The 19339-nt window shown below is 40.4% G+C and overlaps 2 long non-coding RNA genes across 2 annotated transcripts; one reads left to right on the top strand and one right to left on the bottom strand.

Annotated features, from left to right (window-relative positions):
* On the bottom strand, nucleotides 1-1905 carry LOC147523574 (uncharacterized). The gene is made up of 2 exons (XR_015196669.1): nucleotides 1755-1905; nucleotides 1-1664 (listed from the first exon to the last, which is right to left on the bottom strand). It is a non-coding gene; the product is annotated as an uncharacterized LOC147523574 (long non-coding RNA).
* A 15990-nt stretch (nucleotides 1906-17895) lies between these two features.
* On the top strand, nucleotides 17896-18749 carry LOC147523573 (uncharacterized). Its single transcript, XR_015196663.1, has 3 exons — nucleotides 17896-17938; nucleotides 18192-18265; nucleotides 18674-18749. It is a non-coding gene; the product is annotated as an uncharacterized LOC147523573 (long non-coding RNA).
* Nucleotides 18750-19339: the final 590 nt, after the last annotated feature.

The raw sequence follows: 19339 nt of genomic DNA, 5'->3' as shown, positions 1-19339 counted from the left end.
ACGATAATGCCAAGATAGGATTTTTTAAGATAAAAAATAGAGAGCATAAAGACAAGTTTCATATTACAAAAACATGTCAAAATTGTTTCAAGAGTAACCCCGAAAATGATCTAAGTATTACAAATTTCAACAAGACACTACTATGTTGACCGTTGCTCCAAAGCAGCATCGACTGCAGCAAGGTCAATACTCGCTTGTAAAATATCAGGATCCACAGCTTCGGCTTCGGGGACGGATGGTTCTTTAATCACATAATCGGAGGGGGGCACAATTTCAGTAACTTCATTACCACTCTCTTCAGGTGCATCCTCCTTGTCATTTCCTGAGCCAAGGTGATACTGGTCAATAAGATTCTGAGGCAAGTAAGGTGTGAAACTCATCATTACATTTACACAGAATTCCATTTGAGCCACCAACGTATTGCCTTCAGATTCATAATCAGATATGAGTCTAAGCTTTTCTTCAAAATCTGCCTCCATTTTCTTCAATTTCACCTCTTTTTCATCTCATTCAGCATCCATTTTCTTCAGCTTCTCTTCTTTTTCCTTCAAGGCATCCCACAACTTTTTCTTAGACTTTTTTGCAGCATCTAGTTGGTTAGTAAGGTGACTAGAATGTTATCTCTCTGGCAAGTGAGTCTTTCAGAGTCTCATTCTCTCGCCTAAAAATACCAAATGTAGCAGCATCGGCCTCGAACTGACTCACCACAGCAACTTTCATCTAAGAGTAGATAAATAAAGTATTTAGAAACGTACAGAGCCTTGAGTAATACATTAAGAAAGGGGCAAAGAATACATACATTTTCTATCGAATCACAAACAATGTCGAAATGATCTAGATCGGACAGCTTGCGATGCTTATCACTGATCGATCTTTGGGAAGTATGGCAGTGGTGGTAATCGGCTGAGCCTAGATATCGGCTTTTCAACAAAAAGAGAGGCATATAGAGGAATTTTCTGATCCTTTTCTAGTAGAACTTAAGGTTCAAAAGAAGTGTTACCAGCCATCGGAGGGCGAGATATAGCAATAGTCGATGTACGAGGAGGTGGTTCAGTCTTCTCAACCTCGGTCTCGGATTACTTCTTCCTGTTTCTTCGACTCAAGTGAGAGTCGGTATGAGCATCTTTATCTTGAGAAGGAGCTTTAGAAGATTCACCTCTAGAAGATAGCTGGAAGGCAATCAGAAACCCTTGCAGAGTGGCACTTTTCCCGATTCTATAAGTCATTTCTGTGTATAGTAGCGAATGGTGATCAAACAAAAGAACATAATTATAGAAGAACTTTTTGTTTGATTTTGGGGAAAAGATCTTCAGTCATTACTAAGACACTATCTACATAATCAAAATAACATTGAGGCACATTCCGAAGTACTTCCAAATTAAACGTATTTCGAAAAGCACAAGAAGAGCAAGGTTGTAGGGAACCTTGAGCCTTGGTCATTGATCTAAGGTCTCGACCTCGAGTTTGATCCATTTTGAATACACTACCCATGAGAACGTATAAAGGAGCAAGATAGTTTTCTGCATCTTGCAGCGTGACAACCAAAGCAGGGTTCCCATAGATATTGGCACCAGTTTTGGCATCGACTTCTTCTTTGGAGCCTTTTAAAAGCTCCATGATTCTAACCGAATTTCCCTTAGTCCTTGAAGTGACAGGCCTTAACACTGAGATTTTTAGAACAAGTGGATTGATCAGAAAGGGAGTCGGTATCGACGAAGCGGGATTTTATAAAAAGGCAATAAAAGATAACATACCTCCAAATTGAAAACATGATGCACCATGGTAGGAACAACTTCGGTCTCAACTGATTCCCATTGGCTAGAGATGATGATTGGATAGAGAGGCCACTGTCTATCACTGTCTCGGTTTACCCTTATGATCCCTTTAATTTCAGTATGGTTTCGTTTTTTGGGATAATAATAGCCAGTATACTTTTCTGGACCAGTTATTCACTTATTCCTTTCAAAGTGCCTTCAACAAAGGTATAATGGTTAAGGATGTCGGTTAATCTAATTTGTTTTGACTCCTGCATTTTGGGGGTTAAATGGGTATTGTAATAATTACATATATACATCAGTCTCTAAAAATTGCCCATGCCTTGGCTGGGAGAGATATTCAGGTGATTCAGCATTTCACGATCAAGATTAGTAAGGGGAAAGCGTAATCTTGCGGCTATTTGTCCGACAGTTACAATAATGGCTCGAGGGTTACCACTTTGGAACTTCGTCCCTCTCCTCGATCCAGCATAATAGCAGAGCTAGATGCTGTTGGGTATCCAATAGGCCGCTCGAACCAGTTCTAGGTTGGGTCTTTTTGGGAAGCAAAGGTTAAGTCCGCGGCTCCATACACTGTTATCCTCAGTGATATCACGCTCCGACTCCGAGGTCACCGTCTCGAAGGGATGGCAAGGCAGACCATCAGCCAAGTAGGTGATTTCCCAAGCTTGGTCGTTGTGGACATCCCTATCAGATGTCGAGGCCGAGTTGAGGTGGAGGTACTAACCCTTACTTCAGACTCGGTGTCTTCACTTGACATCTCAAAATCACTAGAAACAATAAATTTTGAATTAAAATTATATCCCCTATCGGTACTACTATCACTATATTAATTACGGTCATATGATATATCATTTATAATACATGTATAGAAATTTCGAGGTGGTGGTGATGGAGTTCTAAGAGGTGGAACCATCGTCTTGTCATAAGACCTCGGTTTCGAAGCCAGAAGTGCATGGAGGTAATTTGTCTAAAATTACCAAAGGTTTCTCTCATAGCCATACTGAAACAAGTAAAAACATGAAATTCAAAAACCCTATATAAAGCTATCATAGTATCTAAAAGTTTAAACAATACTTAGCATCATAGTATGAAATAAAAACCCTGAAATTAGTTTTTCTAACTATGAAGATGAACATACACAATAAAAGTAAGAATGAAGATGAACATATCCTTGTTAGCAATTTGCCGAATTATTCGTAAATAATTCGTGAATAGAATTTTTGAAGGGCAATACATATAATACTTCCGAATGTTTGAAAGATTTGGAATAATTCGTGATTTTTTGCCTTGAAACATATAATATGGTTTTTGGCAAATTTTTCAAAAATTCGGCTAAAAAAAAATAAATGAAAATTCAGTTGCGTTTTTGTTATTTTTTATATACTCTATGTCCTCACTCTTACTTTAAGTCCCCCACTATTACATTCTTAGTGATAAATTAATCCAAAAGCTTTGTTTTTTATACTTTTTGGGCAATATTTAAAATTTCATGCCATGGTGTGTGTATTTTGAAGTTTGAAATGTAATTTAAATCCAATAACAAATAAATGAAAGTATCTATGTGGACCGTTCAATTAGTTTCAATATTTTCGTAGCTAAATTGTTGGATATGTTTGTTATGTTGTAAAAAATGACAACTATTATTAATATTTACTAACATAATATCACGAATTTTTGCAACCAAACGTTTAAAACGTGTATTAATTTAACACCGCATAATTGCCGTATTGCGAATATTTGACCGTACCGTTTTTTTTAGTCACCGAATAATTCTTGAATTATTCTCATACCGAATTTTTGTCGTATCCCGAATTGCTAACAAGGGAACAGACATGATAAAAATAAGAATTTAAAAAGTAAGATAATAGGTTTTTGTTATTTTTTAACCTGTTCGTTGAGTTTGCAGAGAGTGAGGAGATCTGTGATTCATGGAAAGACCGGAGAGAAAATCCAAATAGAAGCTTATGAGTGTTTTAATGGCGGTGTTGCTTTCTTTTTTGGGATTTCTAAAAATGAGAATAAGGTAAGAGAGAGAAAGTGACAGCTACGCTTTATACTCACGAGTTTGGGCGTCTTTTCATCTTCCAAAAGCAACGATTTCGTTTTTCCCAAAAAATTCGAATTTCAAAATATGTTTGACTGCTGTTTCTTTTTGAAACATTCAAATTTCAAGAGGGAAAGTTGAAAGTTTCGAGAGGGGGCGACGTCGTGGGCAAATATCGTAGCTTATATTTCACCCCTAATGTTTAAATATCGAGATATCGACACCTATATATTGAAATATTGCAGGTATGAGCGGGAAGAAAGTGAAGAAGAAGAATAATGGACACTGTAAGGGAGTGATATTCTCCTCCAGGAATATCAAGCACGTGCTTAGCATGGTAGAGATACCACACCGACCTCTGACTTACTTTACCGACCTATGTCACTAGATCGCATCCACAAACTACGAGATCACTCTAGAACAGTTCGTATCATTACATAGATCGTTCTGTATCATGACTCAGCATACCTTCTAGAAGCGATCATGTACAAAGATACACGTACACAAATCACTGCCGCCAGCTACTAACCATTGCCGCAAGCTACTAACCCAGGCTACTAATCCCCATTATTACAGCAGACCTACTAGCATAGTTCTCACACAAATCAGCAATCTCCACCCTATATTTGTACTGATCTTTACACGTGTTAGATGAAGATTCATTTTCATCGCCTATAAATACTCCCCATATGAACTATACCAGACCTGATTTTTCTCTCCCCCCAGAATTGAGAGGAAGATACGTAGGCAATTCGCTCAAATCAACGAACTCGGTCTTTCCCACATTCAAATCCAATCTCCTTCTTATATTGTATGTAAAGGTGAACCAAAACGCACCTTTACATTGGCGCCGTCTGTGGTCTCGATTTCTTGAGACACCACTTAAATAATCTTAAAACCAAAAAGCAAAGTTCTCAAGCCCACGAAGCATGGCAAGCCTCGAAGCTCAAATCCAAGGTTTAGCTGATCAGTTAGGAATGATGAATGAGCAAATCACCCTACTCAGGCAGGAAAACGTTGCGCTACGCGCTCAAGTGGACATGCAAAATCCGCCAGGTACCTTACCAGAAGATGGCATCAATGAGGTTAATCAACAGATTAACAAACTGTTACAACGGATCGACCAAACCGCAGTCAAGAAGGATGCCACCCAGATCGTCCAGAAAATGCTGAAGACATACCGCTTGTCCGTGTTCACTTCTGAGGTACTTAGTAGAGCATCTCCTCCAGATTTTGTACAACCACGTTTTCCAATGTATGATGGCAGCACGTGTCCTGGTCAGCACGTCGCTTGTTACATTCAAAGTTTCGCACTTTATAGTGCACTAGAGTTTGATCATCTTCATTGTCGTTTGTTTCCCGCTAGTCTCAAAGATGGCGCACTTGATTGGTTCTTTTCACTCGAGCCATACTCGATAAAGACCTTCGAGCAACTCACTGATCTGTTTGCTAGTCAGTACGTCCACAACAGACATAAAAAAGCTGATCTGGATTCACTCTTCTAGCTATCATTTGGTGAAGATGAAACCATTCGCCAGTTTCTAGGACGGTTCAAAGTGGAACTGTTATGCATGGAAAGTGGTCTTAAAGAATCCTTTGCCACACTGGCATTCTCCAACCTCGTCAAGTGCGCAACACAGACCTCTCCAGGTCATTGATGAAGGAACGTCCATAAACACTATCCGAGCTATACTCTCAAGTGGACAAGTACATTAAGTTACAAGAAAGCCTGAAACTTCACGGCTTAATAAAGGAACATGAAGTCGTAGCGATCTCCGACGATGCCCCACCTACCAAAAAGCGGTCCAGACCGCAGGAGCAGGAGCCAGGGAACAGGACAAACAACGACCGAGAGTTCGCTGTCCTCACACGATCTCCCAGCTACATACTGGACAAGATCAAGCGAGCTGCGTATTACCAACCTGACGTGCGGCAATCGACAAATCGACCTGACAAGCCTTACTGCACTTTCCACCGAGCAAAATGTCACGAAACTTATGCATGCTGGGGGCTAAAGCATTACCTCCAGGACCTCATTGAAGCAAGCCATATCAAGCAATACACCAACATTGCTGATGGCAATCTGCGCCATAAACTTATGGCTCGAAGGGTGCGCAGTAGGTCTCCACCTCGCAATGATCGCCACAATGTCCAGGCTCGCCCATATAGCAGAGGGCATCCCAGAGATTGTTCCCATCATGAGTGACGTCAACACTCTTCCGGTCGCGATAATGAAAGAACTATTTATATGCTCACTTTTCCAGATGACTCAGTTAGTCGTCTAGAGAGAAAAGAAGGCGCATGGGTGCCCTTCAAGAGGTCTACCACGTTTCTTCACAAGCGGCACCTGCCCCGTGAAGTTCAGGTCGCAACATAGGGGATATCATTTTCATAGAGGCCGACCTCAACAAGGTTTGCCTCTCGCACAATGACACGCTCGTAGTCCACGTCAAAATCAGCAACTGGACAGTCAAGCGTGTTCTGATTGACCCTGGTAGTTCATGTGACATTTTGTTCTATCATACAATCCAGGAGATGAACTTGCCCAAATCAGTCTTCATAGATCCAATTGCTCCTCTTTATGGGTTCAATGGCTCCAGAGCCGACCCAATGCATGATATCATACTCCCAGTTTCAATGGGATCACGAGAAGATAAAGTCAGCTTCAATACACATTTCAGCGTCCTTGACATTAAGTCGTCCTACAACGCCATCTTAGGACGACGTTGGATCCATCAGATGCAGGCTATACCGTCAACACTGCATCAAGTTCTCCGCTTTCCAGGCCCTAGGGGTATGATGGAGCTTCGAAGCAACCAGCTCTAGGCCTATCACTGTAACCAAATCCTCTCAGCGAATAAGACCACCGACTCACTTGTCCACACATGGAATGACCCCACCAGCTATACAATGGCCAAAGACTTGGTCGCGGAAGTCAGTGCCAAAGCACACAAACAGAACGTTGGGGGCTCCAGCAAGAAGGTCTATTTGCCAATCCAGACCCCGAAGGTCTCTAAAGTAGTTGGAGACCCACCAGTCAGGAATCCAGAAGTCACTCCAACAGTCACAAATCCACATATCAAGACCCCAGCAATCGCCCCACCATGTCTCACACAACCAATACAGCTTCAGAAGATCACTTCAGCCGCTGTTGTCACGACCACATAAATCTTACCAGACCCTGTTGTCGTAACCACAGAAGGCGCTCCAGTTCTTGCGGCTACTCCCATTAGTCATCCAATCGACAAAGAAACTACAGAGTGCAGTCCCCCAGAGGACGCTCCACCACCACATGCCACAGTACAAACTGAAGAAAGGCAGAAAGTGAATTTAGGAACATAAGACGATCCTAAATTCGTCTATGTAGGGGCTAACCTTGATCCTACACTTAAAGCCCAGCTTGTAAACTTTTTATCCATGAATAAAGATGTTTTTGCTTGGTCGTATATTGATGTACCGGGTATAGATCCTAAAGTTGCGTGTCATAGACTAAATGTCAACCCAAACGCTTGACCAGTTTGACAGCGACCTAGGAGACTATCACTATGTTTTCAAAAAGCAATTAATGATGAGGTTGACAAGCTCAAGCAAGTAGGTTTCATCCGAAAGGTAGATTACCCTGAGTGGATTGCTAACATAGTTGCAGTTCCAAAAAAGAATGGCACAGTTTGCCTTTGTGTTGACTTCACCAACGTCAACCAAGAAACACCTAAGGACAGCTTTCCTTGACCAAGGATCGACTGACTTGTGGACCAGACTTGCGGTCACGAACTACTATCCTTCATGGATGCTTACAGTGGATACAACCAGATCCCACTCGCAGAAGAAGACCAAGAGAAAATGTCCTTCATAACCGAACTAGGAATTTATTGCTATAACGTCCTCCCGTTCGGCCTCAAGAACGCTGGAGCGACTTATCAACGATTGGTAACTGACATGTTCCAGGACAAGTTAGGGGATACCATGGAAGTCTATATTGATGACATGGTTGTCAAGAAAACAGGTGACCACCTCACCCACCTTGAGCAAGCGTTCTCTAGGTTACGCCAAACTCGAATGAAGCTAAATCCATAAAAGTGTCTTTTTGGAGCATCCTCAGGGAAGTTTCTGGGGTACCAGGTATCACAGCGTGGGATCGAGGCTAACCCAGACCAAATCGAGCATTCTTGGACATGCCCGACCCGCAAACAAAGAAGCAGATATAGAAGCTGTCAGGAATGGTTGTCGCACTCAACCGATTCATATCCAGGGCATCAGACAAATGTCGACCGTTCCTGCAACTTCTCAAAAAGGGTGAGCAATTCTCGTGGAACGACCAGTGCCACCAAGCGTTCTCCACCCTCAAAGAGTACCTGACCACACCTCCCGTCCTAGCCAAACCAACAGACGGGGAAACGCTGGGGCATTATCTAGTAATATCATATTTTGCTATCAGTTCAGTTCTCTTCAAGGAGGATAACAACTCTGATAAACCGATCTACTTCACAAGTAAGACACTAACTCCAGCTAAAAAGAATTACTCTTAAATTGAAAGAGCAGTATTAGCGTTGTTATATTCTGCAAGGAAGTTCAAGCCTTACTTTCAAGCACATTCAATCAAAGTACTCACCGACCTCCCATTAAAGAAGATCCTTCATAAGGAGAACAAGACAACTCGCATGATAGTGTGGGCGGAAGAACTCGGCGAACACCACATTGAGTTCGTCCCACACACTTCTCAGAAGGGTCAAGTTGTTGCAGATTTCCTAGCCGACTTTCCTGTCGATGACCTAAATTGGGAACTAGAAGCGGTTATCTCCTCCACAAAGAAGAATGACAAGGCCATCTGGTCTCTGTTTGTGGATGGATCTAGCAACCCCGGAGAAAGTGGAATCGGAGTGGTCCTAGTATCCCCAGATGGAGCAATGATGGAGAAATCATTTCGCGTCGATTTTGCGACCTCCAACAATGAGACAGAGTACGAAACATTAATCATGGGGCTCAGAATGGCGTTACAGCTCGGTGTACAAGAATTGCAGGTCTTTAGTGACTTGCAACTGGTCGTTCACCATATTGCTAAAGAGTACACTACTGACGAAGGTAACATTTCTAAATACCTTCATATTGTTTATCAGTTACTTATTTCTTTCAAGAAAGCCACGATACACCATTTTTTGCGAGACGAAAATCGTCATGCAGACAGTTTAGCTTACTTGGCTACCCAAACACCGAACTGCGCCCCTAGGCAGTTTACTCATTGAAGTAGTCGACCGACCTGCTTACCAAGCTGAACACATCTTAGAGGTCAGCGACCTATGCCCACTCTCTGAAGATCAGATGAGTCGAACATGGATGCAGCCCATCATTGAGTACATCCAGCACGGTACACTCCCAGAAGAGCGTGCCAAAGCTAGACAAATCTCATATCTGGCTCGCCGTTATTGCCTGGTACATAACAAGTTATTCCGAAAATCCGCTGTCGGACTTCTTTTGAGGTGCATAAGCCCAGAACAAGGTCAGTTAATTTTTGCAGAAATTCATGAGGGAGAGTGTGGAAACCATGCTGGAGGTCGCTCCTTGGCCCACAAGGCGATCTCCCAAGGATACTTTTAGCCTTGAATGCAGATTGATACTAAAGCATATATCCTGAAGTGCATCAAATGCCAGACCTTTGGTCACAACATCATCCAACCAGCTCACGAGTTGATCAACATTGCGAGCCCTTGGCCATTTCACATGTGGGGAATGGACATCATGGGACCTTTCATCCCATAGAAAAGTACTGGTTTTTGCTTCGTCCTAGCTGCAACTGATTACTTCACTAAGTGGGTCGAAGCAATTTCTTTAGCTCATGTCAAGGAATCACATGTCAGAAACTTTATCTGGACCCACATCATTACCAGATTTGGTTTACCACACACACTGGTAATGGACAATGGTTCCCAGTTCAAGGGAAGAACGGTCAAGGAGTTTCTGGCCAAATGGAAGATCATCCATGCATTCTCCACTCCTCAGTACGCTTAAAGCAATGGCCAAGCTGAGGCTAGCAACAAAGCGATCTTAGAAAATTTGAAGAAAAAGATCGAAAAGAACAAGAGTCAATGGCCAAATCAATTAGAGAACATTCTGTGGGCTCATCGCACCACATCTCGCTCCATCATTGGCGAGTCACCATTCTCCTTATGTTATGGCACAGAAGATGTACGCACAAAAATGTGTACCTAGGTCTATGCAATTGATTTTAGAGTCGCCACTAACTTTATTAAGGAAAAGTTGAGTAAAACCTATGTGAAGGACTAGCCCTCGAAGCTAGATGATTATTGGGTTCGGGAGTCAAGGTACGATGTGGGAAGGTGTTAGGCACCCACGCTCGCCTGGTAAAAACCAGCCTTACTTCTATTGAGGTGTAATGTATTAAGATAGGCGAACGAAGAAAGCTTGAAAAATTAATCTACCAAGTTGGATGATCTTCACTAAATTATTTAAAAGCAAATGACTATATCCTATAGTAAAACTAAAAAAAAACAAATAATCCTAATATACAATACTAATTAAGAGAAAAGAGAAAAGAAAGATGTCACCTTGTTTTGAATGTTGCCTCATACTTGATTGTAGATTGATTGATTGATTGTTGATGAATGATGATGATAAACTTGATTTGGAATTGACAATAGGTTATTGGCTTTGAATAGCTAGGTCCAGATTATTAACTCCGAATTCCTATCTCCATATTCTTAGCTCCAGATGTTTTTTGTGGGTGAATGAGACCCATATTTATAGATTTTGGGCATGGATTCAAATATGGTAATGAGTTTGATCCAATGGCTGAGTATTGATGAAGAAAAATCCAATGGCTTGATATCTTTCTGGATGCACCTCCTAAATCTGTCCGTTGATTCAAGAGGTGGGATAAGGGGTGCGATCTTGGCCCTTGATCTTTGGATCTTTTAGATGGATTAGGAAAAAAAATCAAGCCCTACACGTCCTCAATGAGCCCATAATCCAGGGTTTCCAAACATGGCTCCAAAATGGCATATTCTCTAGAATATTCTTGATTTTAGGGATCAAATCAAATCAAACAAATAAGAAAGGTTATCTAGGTTTTTAGAGGCTTGAAAATGGGCTAGAAAACCTAATGAAAAGGTCCAACTCGAGCTGGATCCACAGCCCACGAGCACAAGTCCAAAATCCACAAAAAGGCCCATTTTGACCATATTTTTAATGCTGCAAATTCCCTTTGACCGGGTCAAAATCAGGCAAGATCTTCTTCATAAAAAATGTTAATTAATCCATTAGGAAGGTCCATGAACTCTTAAAAATACCCTTAGGTCGAAATCTTACTCCAATAATATATTGCACTGAATAGCGCACACAACGGGCTGAAACGAGATATGGCAAGATTAGGGTTTCTGAAATCCAAAAGGAACCTAGGCAAGCTTGTACTTATTTTGAAGGATTTTTGAAGGTGAATTCAAATATGAAATAATCTCATCAAAGAAAGAGTAGAAAAAATGAGATTTGGGCTCCAAAGGGTTACAGGGGCATTTTGGTAATTTTTAGCTCAAAACTCAGAAGCAACGAAACTTTAGCCATAACCAGAACATGATGAGGAGAGTCTAAAGATGCTAAAAGAAGATGAAAAGAAAGAAGATTGATATAGAAATAAAGACTCTAGAAAGCAAATCACCTTATATGATCAAATTTAATTCAAGGTAAAATCGTGAATGAATTATGCTTGGGGTGCAAAAATGGGGTGTCTATGAAGTCGTCATTCCCATCGAGCTGACAATCACTACGACTCGATTAGAACTCGTCAAATTTGGACACAATGACTCCGTCCTAGCTCGGGAGGTCAACTTGCTGGAAGAACGGTGCGACCTAACCGCCATCAGAGTGGCATCTTACCATCAAACTCTGAAAAAGTCTTACAACAAGCGAGTACATCCTCGCTCTTTTCAACCTGGTGATCTCATTCTGAAAAAAAAACTCACGATGACTCCAAGCTGGCACTAACATGGGAAGGACCATACATAGTGGAGCGAGTCGTTAGCAACGGAGCGTACTGAATCCAGACCCAAGAAGGAAAACCATTGCCACGCCCTTGGAACACTTATTTGTTAAAGAGGTTTTATCAATAAAAATGTTTTTGTTGTACATTCCATGGTTTTTATTTTTCAGGTTTAGGTCACTTGTGTTTGTATTCCAATCTACTCTATCCAATTTCATCAACAAAACATCAAACATTGCACTGAAAGCACCACCAGTGTATGCACATTTTAACACTCTCAGGAGTTTCAACGCTCTCAGTGAGCCATATGCTTTCATAAGCTAAATACGCTTTCTTGAGCTTACAGGCTCCATAGCCTCTCCAATTCTCACTAGTTGAGGACCTATACTTCTAGGATCAACTCAGTGAGAACGCTTTCAGTGAGCCATACACTCTCATAAGCTAAATATGCTCTCTGCGAGCAGCACGCTCTCTTGAGCTTACAGGCTCCATAGCCTCTCCAATTCTCACTAGTTGAGGACCTATACTTCTAGGATCAACTCAGTGAGAACGCTCTCAGTGAGCCATACACTTTCATAAGCTAAACATGCTCTCTGCAAGCAGCACGCTCTCTTGAGCTTACAGGCTCCATAGCCTCTCCAATTCTCACTAGTTGAGGACCTATACTTCTAAGATCCTCAGTGAGAATGCTCTCAGTGAGTCATACGCTTTCATAAGTTAAATACGCTCTCTGCGAGCAGCACGCTCTCTTGAGCTTACAGGCTCTAAGCCTCTCCAAGTCTCACTAGTTGAGGACCTATACTTCTAGGATCAACTAAATGAAAATGCTCTCAGCGCGCAATATACTTTCATAAGCCTGTACACTCTCCGCAAAGCAGAATGCTCTCTTGAGCAATACTTAACGAGCAAAATGCTTTCTTAAGCTAAATCTCAGGCTCCCTAGCCATTATACACCGTAAGCATCATAAACAAAACACTAGCTACAAGCAATCAGGCATAAGCAAAAACATGAATTCCATAGACATTCATCAATAGAACTGCCTGCCCAAGGCCAGGAAACCAGTTCGCGAATGCACCGATCTGCTGGGTCTACCCAGAAAATCCAGATCGGTATTCCTTGCAAGTGTTGCAAAATATCAAACGGCCACTTTCGTGGAAACCAACTCGTTGAGTATCTGTATCAAAAGGCGAACTGCTCAGACAAACCTGAGAAACCAGTTCTATTGTTTAACTATCTTACAGAGAGGATAACTAACAGAATAACCAAAAATTCCTCTTCACTTACAAGAGAACAAGTCTAACATCACAGTCAAGCATCACCAACAAAATATTTATCAGTAGGAACGGCACTAGTAGAAGGGATATTACTCGTGGTCGCGTGCTACGGCAAGTGCAGCAATTTTTTCAGCATCACGATCTTGCTTTTCCACCAGTTCAACGTACAGTTTAGCCAACATAGCATGATCTTCACAAGTTCGATCATATTCCTTTTGCGCTTTGGGAGCCACCACTTGACACCGCCTTGGCGTGCTTAGTTTAGTCACAGACGGTTTTGTCCCCTTGCAGATCCATCATTAACTTAACCAGAACAGCCTTCTCTTCTAGCGCGTCTTGATGTTTTTTCCTCAGGGCCTTCATCTTTTTCTTATCAGCCACCCAGGTAGTACGCATCCTAATCAGCTCAGCCACATCACCATCACCGCTACCAGGATGCTGCACAGTTTGCTTCAATCTGTCGTACTGATAACTGCTCAAAAAGTGCAATTTAACCCTCGATTATGCCTCTTGTTTATCTATCTTAGTGGACTAATAGTGTTTGTAAGTTATGTTTTATAATTCTACAGGTGAAAGAGAGAGTTTTGTGGAATATTAGAGAAAAAGGGGTAAAACGGAGCAATTCAGAGCATTAAGGATCACATGGGAAGCCCGTGGACAATCATAGAGAAGGCCAAGGAATTGAAGCTATTAAAGATGCAACTTGGACCTATTTTAAAGCCTATTTGGAAGCCCAAGGCCAAAGGATTCGTTGCTTGGACCAAAGCCCGTAAAAGAGGATATAAGGATAGTGTAGAAGAGACAAAATAGACTTCCGCATCTGGGATTCATGGATCGTGCATCCAGACGCATTGATCAAATCCGAGACGTATGGATCACGCGTCCAGACGCATTGCTTGTGTCTGAGATGCATGGATCGTGCGCATCGCATCGTATGAAATGGCATCAGAGCCAATTCCTTTTTCGGTTTGGAGGCGAAGTTGGACTCGAAAAGAAGTCTATTTGTATTAGGAAACAAATGGCGGTTTGGAATGCTTCTAGAACTCATTGTAACCCCTATAAATAGAGGACCTAAGTGCCTCATGTAATTTACCAATTCACTTATATTCTTGTCTCCAGAACTTGAGGCAGAGAGAGATTAATAATAAAAGATTCGGTTTTAACTAGCTGAGTCTTAATAAATTAATCTTTCTAGTCTTATGTTCTTCCACTCTTCTTCTTCTCGTTCTTCGTGTTCTTCATTCTTTATGGAAGGCTAATCTTCTCCTTCAAGGGAGGAGATGAAGCGTGCTTGGGTTTAATGATTCTTCTGGTTCATGGTGTTCTTGTCGAGGGTTAGTTCTTTATGTTTTTAGTTATTAGTTTCATTGCCCATACCAGGAGATGGAAGTATAGATTAAGGTTTTTATTTATTACAATCGAATATTATACTAGTTTAGGGTTTTATTCATTGCAATTGAATATTTGCTAGTGACATGCTTTTATTTATTGCAATTGAATATAATACTAGAATAGGGTTTTATTTATTATAATTGAATATTATAATATTATTCTTTACTTTTCTTCTAGTTGTGTAGCGTTTTAGAGTAAGGGAAGTATTCCTTGTGTTTGCCTTAGATGGTGATTCATTGAATAACTGCCCAAGCTCACATAAAAGGAAAGAAGATATTAATAGTGTGAACATAGGAACAACCTTAAGTAGAGTAATTATTAATGATGTTTTAGATCAAGGGCATCGACTCTTCGCTCGATTGCCTAATTGTAATTTACTTGTGAGAACAACTATGAAGGCGAGGTAAGGTCATTGAATCTAAAGGTATCGGTGGATTCTAATATCTTGAATTCCCTTTCTTATAAATTCTTAATAGTTTAGTTAGTTTAGTTTAGTTTAGCATTAGAATCTACAATATCTATAATCATAGTTTTTAATCCCTCAAACCCCATTTCCAGTCCTGTCACTTAAAAGTGAAACGATACCCTACTCATTCTTTACTCATTGAGGGATAATTATATTTTGATATATTTCTATTTTGTTCAACGACCATCATCTATCTATATCATCCATATACCATCTCACACACAAAAAGAGGCAAAGGTCAAATGGCGCCGCTGCCGGGGATATAATTAATTGTAACCCTGGAAGAAGTGTCAAATGGCGCCGCTGCCGGTTTAAGTTGTTTATGTTTAACGTTTTATTTCAAGATTAGAACTTTGGATCTTGAGGTAATTTTAGCCGCATCATCCATCCTTTTGTGAAAGAGAGAAGCTTGAAGGACATCTCGAAGACGAGATCTACCATCTAAGTTAGTCGAATCTTCATTCTTTTTATTTCATTTTTAGTATAGTTGCATCGTAGTTTAGTTTTATTTCATTCTTAATATAGTTGCATCATAGTTTAGTTTTATTGCTTTCTAGTATAATTGCATTTATGACCTTTTCAACAATTGAAGTTGTAAGCCAACACAGCGAAACATTAAACTCTAATGTTTCTTGTCTGAATCTTGCCAAACGGACTATCGTCTATGGGTCGTGGTACTTAAGCAATCTAAGTGATTCACCATAACCCTAGAAGAGACAGCTTTAGACAACGGGCAAGATACTAGCTGCAAAGCCCAACCCAATTGAGGGAAAGTAGTTTTGCATATTAGTATAATTTAGAATAGTTGCATATTAGTTTAATTGCATTCAAGCATAGTAGGATAGTTTTTTTATCATCTTTGCATAGTGATAAAATGCTAAATGTATGTTTATGGTTTTAGTTACTTAAGTCCGAAGTCCACAGTCCGAAGTCTGAAGTCCGAAGACCAAAGTCCAAAGTCCAAAGTCCGTATAGTCGTTTTTTTAGTCAAGTTACCTTACTCACGTGGGTTTGGTAGGATAGGTCGAGTAAGGGATCATCCAAACCTTAGGGCTTGGCAAGGTTCACAACTGGAATTATAACTTTTAGTGAGTAGGATTTTAGGTTTTTTAGTTGGTTTAATTAATTTAACGAAAATATAAATAATGTAAATTACTAACGGTGATTTCGATGTAAATAAACAAAGATAGAGAAACAGGGAGAGGATTAATCATACTTATGCAAGAATTATTTTTTAACAGTTTATATTATCACATCACTACAGCTCTAATTCGTCTCGAGTTCATAGACAAATCCAAGACGACGTCGAGTATTGATCCCTAGCGAAATGCCCCCATCTCTGAGCCGCATCGCACTAGCATAAGAAGTTGAACTAATACTTCATCTCTAAAATATCATTTCAGCTCCTGGTTCGATTCTATATCAGCTGGACAAATTGGAGAGAAGTTCGACACTGCAGAGTCGCTACGAGACATTTTGGGTCTCTCGAGACTATTTCGAGCATCAAGATCTCAAATTTATGATCGATCATTTTGGGACCGGATGTCTAATCTACACCTAATTCCTAAGTAGTGATTCTAGAATATTAAAGAGTCAATCCAGATTCTCACACGAGCAGCATAACCCTCCTCCGGGGGGATTAGCTCATGGTCATTGAAGGAATAATTAAACTTGTTGTATACATTAAATAAATAAATGCAGGACATGAATTAAACTTGCAAAGAAATGACTTTTCTAAAGAAGAAATGACTTACAATATTTAAGCTGCTGAAATGAAAATGACAAAATTTAAAGTACTGGAATGAAAACTAACTAATGCATAAGCTAAAGCATAAAATGCTGAAGGCCGAATAATGAAGACCCCCCCTCACATATATATAGGTTGGGGACCCTTCACGTGAAGTCCCAACATTTAACAGGTTTTGTTTTTTAGCCCAATTCAGTTTGTTAAGATCAAAACTTCGTTTTTATAAAGTTTTGTTTTATTATAATTTGTTTTGTCTTTTAGCCCAATTCAATTCAAACATTGAATTGGTACGTGTCTTTCCCATTGCAAGGTGGCACAAATTTGTGACCATCACTTGCCACCTGCCTATGCTGACTCATCATGCCTTTGGGCCCACAGAGTGGGTTCACTTAGTATGTCCAATGGCGGTGCTAATTTTGCTACTTTTACAACTTTCTGTCTTTGCGTAGAGTTCGTCGCCCTGGTCGCTCTGGCAGTTCACTAGCCAACGTCGGCATCCAGATTTATCAGATGTGAGCTTCGGAAGTTTGTTGCTTATTTATATGTGGACCCGTTCTGCACTGGTTTTGTTCTTTTGGAAACTTTGACTCTAGTCATGTAAAGTCCTGAATTAGTATTAAGGGTATTTTTGTAAATTTCATATCAACTCTAGGGTCGTTATGTAAATTGGTCGTCGGGTTTATGTTTCAAACGTACGTAACTGGATGAAACTTAACTCCGACTCATAAGTCACGTTAGGTAAGCGACCATATGCGAAAAATTTGATGAGAATGCCGACGTTTTTCTAGCGTGTGAAGGCGGCACGAAGTTAACAAAAATTTCTACACGCGCATGAGTGGGTTATTGTTATAGCCTGCGGTGAGATAGAATATAGAAGATTAAATTTAGCGGGATGGGCCGAAAAATAATCAAGACGCTAAGTCGAATTAGTGGGGGTTAGAAGTTAATTAGGACCTTAAGCCCAATTGGGTCACATTGGGCTTGGGCCTTGACCGTATCGCACTAAACCAAAAATAGGCCCAAAACCAAAATCGCGAAAACAAAGAAACGCACCAAACAAAACCGAAATCGCGAAACCCATTCTCTTTTTCCCCAATTCGCACCTTTTTAACCCTAGGTGAGAGAAACTCAAATTCACCCAATTCCAGTGATTAAAAACCTCAATTCGAACGCCCAATCCTCAACAACAGTAAACGCGAGTGTGGAGATTCGAAAAATTATTTGAATTGCGTCGTGTTTTCTACGAAAGGTGAGTAATTTTGTTTCAAACAATTAGTTTAAACTCATTTCAATGGATTGGATATGTTACTGAAGATATTTGAATGGGGTGGGTGTATAATTCGGCAGTAGCAGCTGGAGAAGCTAGTGAATTTCGAGCATACCAAGCGAAATCGAAGTGAAAGGTGAGTGATTTCGCCTCCATCAAATAATTTAAACTCGATGTCAATAACTTGTGATGTATTGATGGAATTAATTGAGTTGGGGGTTGTATACTTCGGCAGTAGCTCGGTTTGGAGAAGGAGAGCTGCGATTTTGGTGGAGCAGCGAGCTAGGAACGATTTTTATTGCTGACTTGGTAAGAATTTGGTTATTCATTGCAAATTCGAGAGATTCATGTCAATTTATAACTGTTAATGTGAAGTTCGAGAGATTCATGTCGATTATAACTGTTAATGTGAATTTCGAGAGATTTAATATGAATCGAAGGGCGTGGGATTGGTTGTAGTTGAAATGTGGAATTTGAATTGAGATGTGATAGGATTGGCGTCGATATGAGGGCCTGCCATGGCCCGGAATAGCCGTAGAGACTGTCAGAGTAACAGTGCCCGAAATGGCATGTAGCTCTGTTGACAGTAGTTATAGGAAAAAAATACCCGAAACCAATTTTTTAACGTCGAGATTTCTTCTCGGCTTATACTAAGTTAAGAATTCCTCGTTGTTCGATCAATTCTAACAACCGACGTATATGTATATGTTGTTATAGGAGTGAATTCGAGTTGATTCGGTTAAGCGGGCTCGATTTGGTTAAGTGGGCTTGAGGAGAAGGAGCTTGCTAAGGTAGGAACCTACATACCAATATATAGCCTGCTTATTTTCATGCATGATTTGAATTGTTTAAATAGGAAATAGATAGTTGTGTATCAACCATGCATGTATATATGATATTCATGTTTTACTTTTGTATTTCCTCGCTATAAACTATATATATAGATAGCTTTTCGTGTGAAATGGGTTTTACGTAAAAATCGGGTAGCGAGGATTGTTTTCTTTGTTAAAAGTGAAGAAACCGGTTTTGGGAAAGGTTCGTCTCTTTGTCTTAGTAAGGAGACAGAGAGATGGATTTTGAAATGCGGGTAAGGATTACCCGGTTGTTTGTAACTAGGTGTGAGGTTCTGGATTTTTCCCGGAATGGTTGTTATTTACGATGATTCGCCGTTTGGGAATCATCGGTTGTTATTTACTATGACTGACCCGTTTGGGTGTCATAGGTTGCTTTTACTTGATGGTGGGAAATCCAGGAACTCACACCTACATAATCAACAGTTTTAAAAGAAAAACTAAATATGTAACTAGAGTATTTGAAAACAATCGGAAATACGAGTATATATATATAGATATTACTATGCTTATCACGAGGGATTTAGAAAAG

Source organism: Coptis chinensis, chromosome 1 (genome assembly GCF_015680905.1).
Source record: "Coptis chinensis isolate HL-2020 chromosome 1, ASM1568090v1, whole genome shotgun sequence".
NCBI lineage: Eukaryota > Viridiplantae > Streptophyta > Magnoliopsida > Ranunculales > Ranunculaceae > Coptis > Coptis chinensis.
Note: the sequence above shows the minus strand (reverse complement) of the source record. Positions and strands in the feature narration are given on the sequence as shown.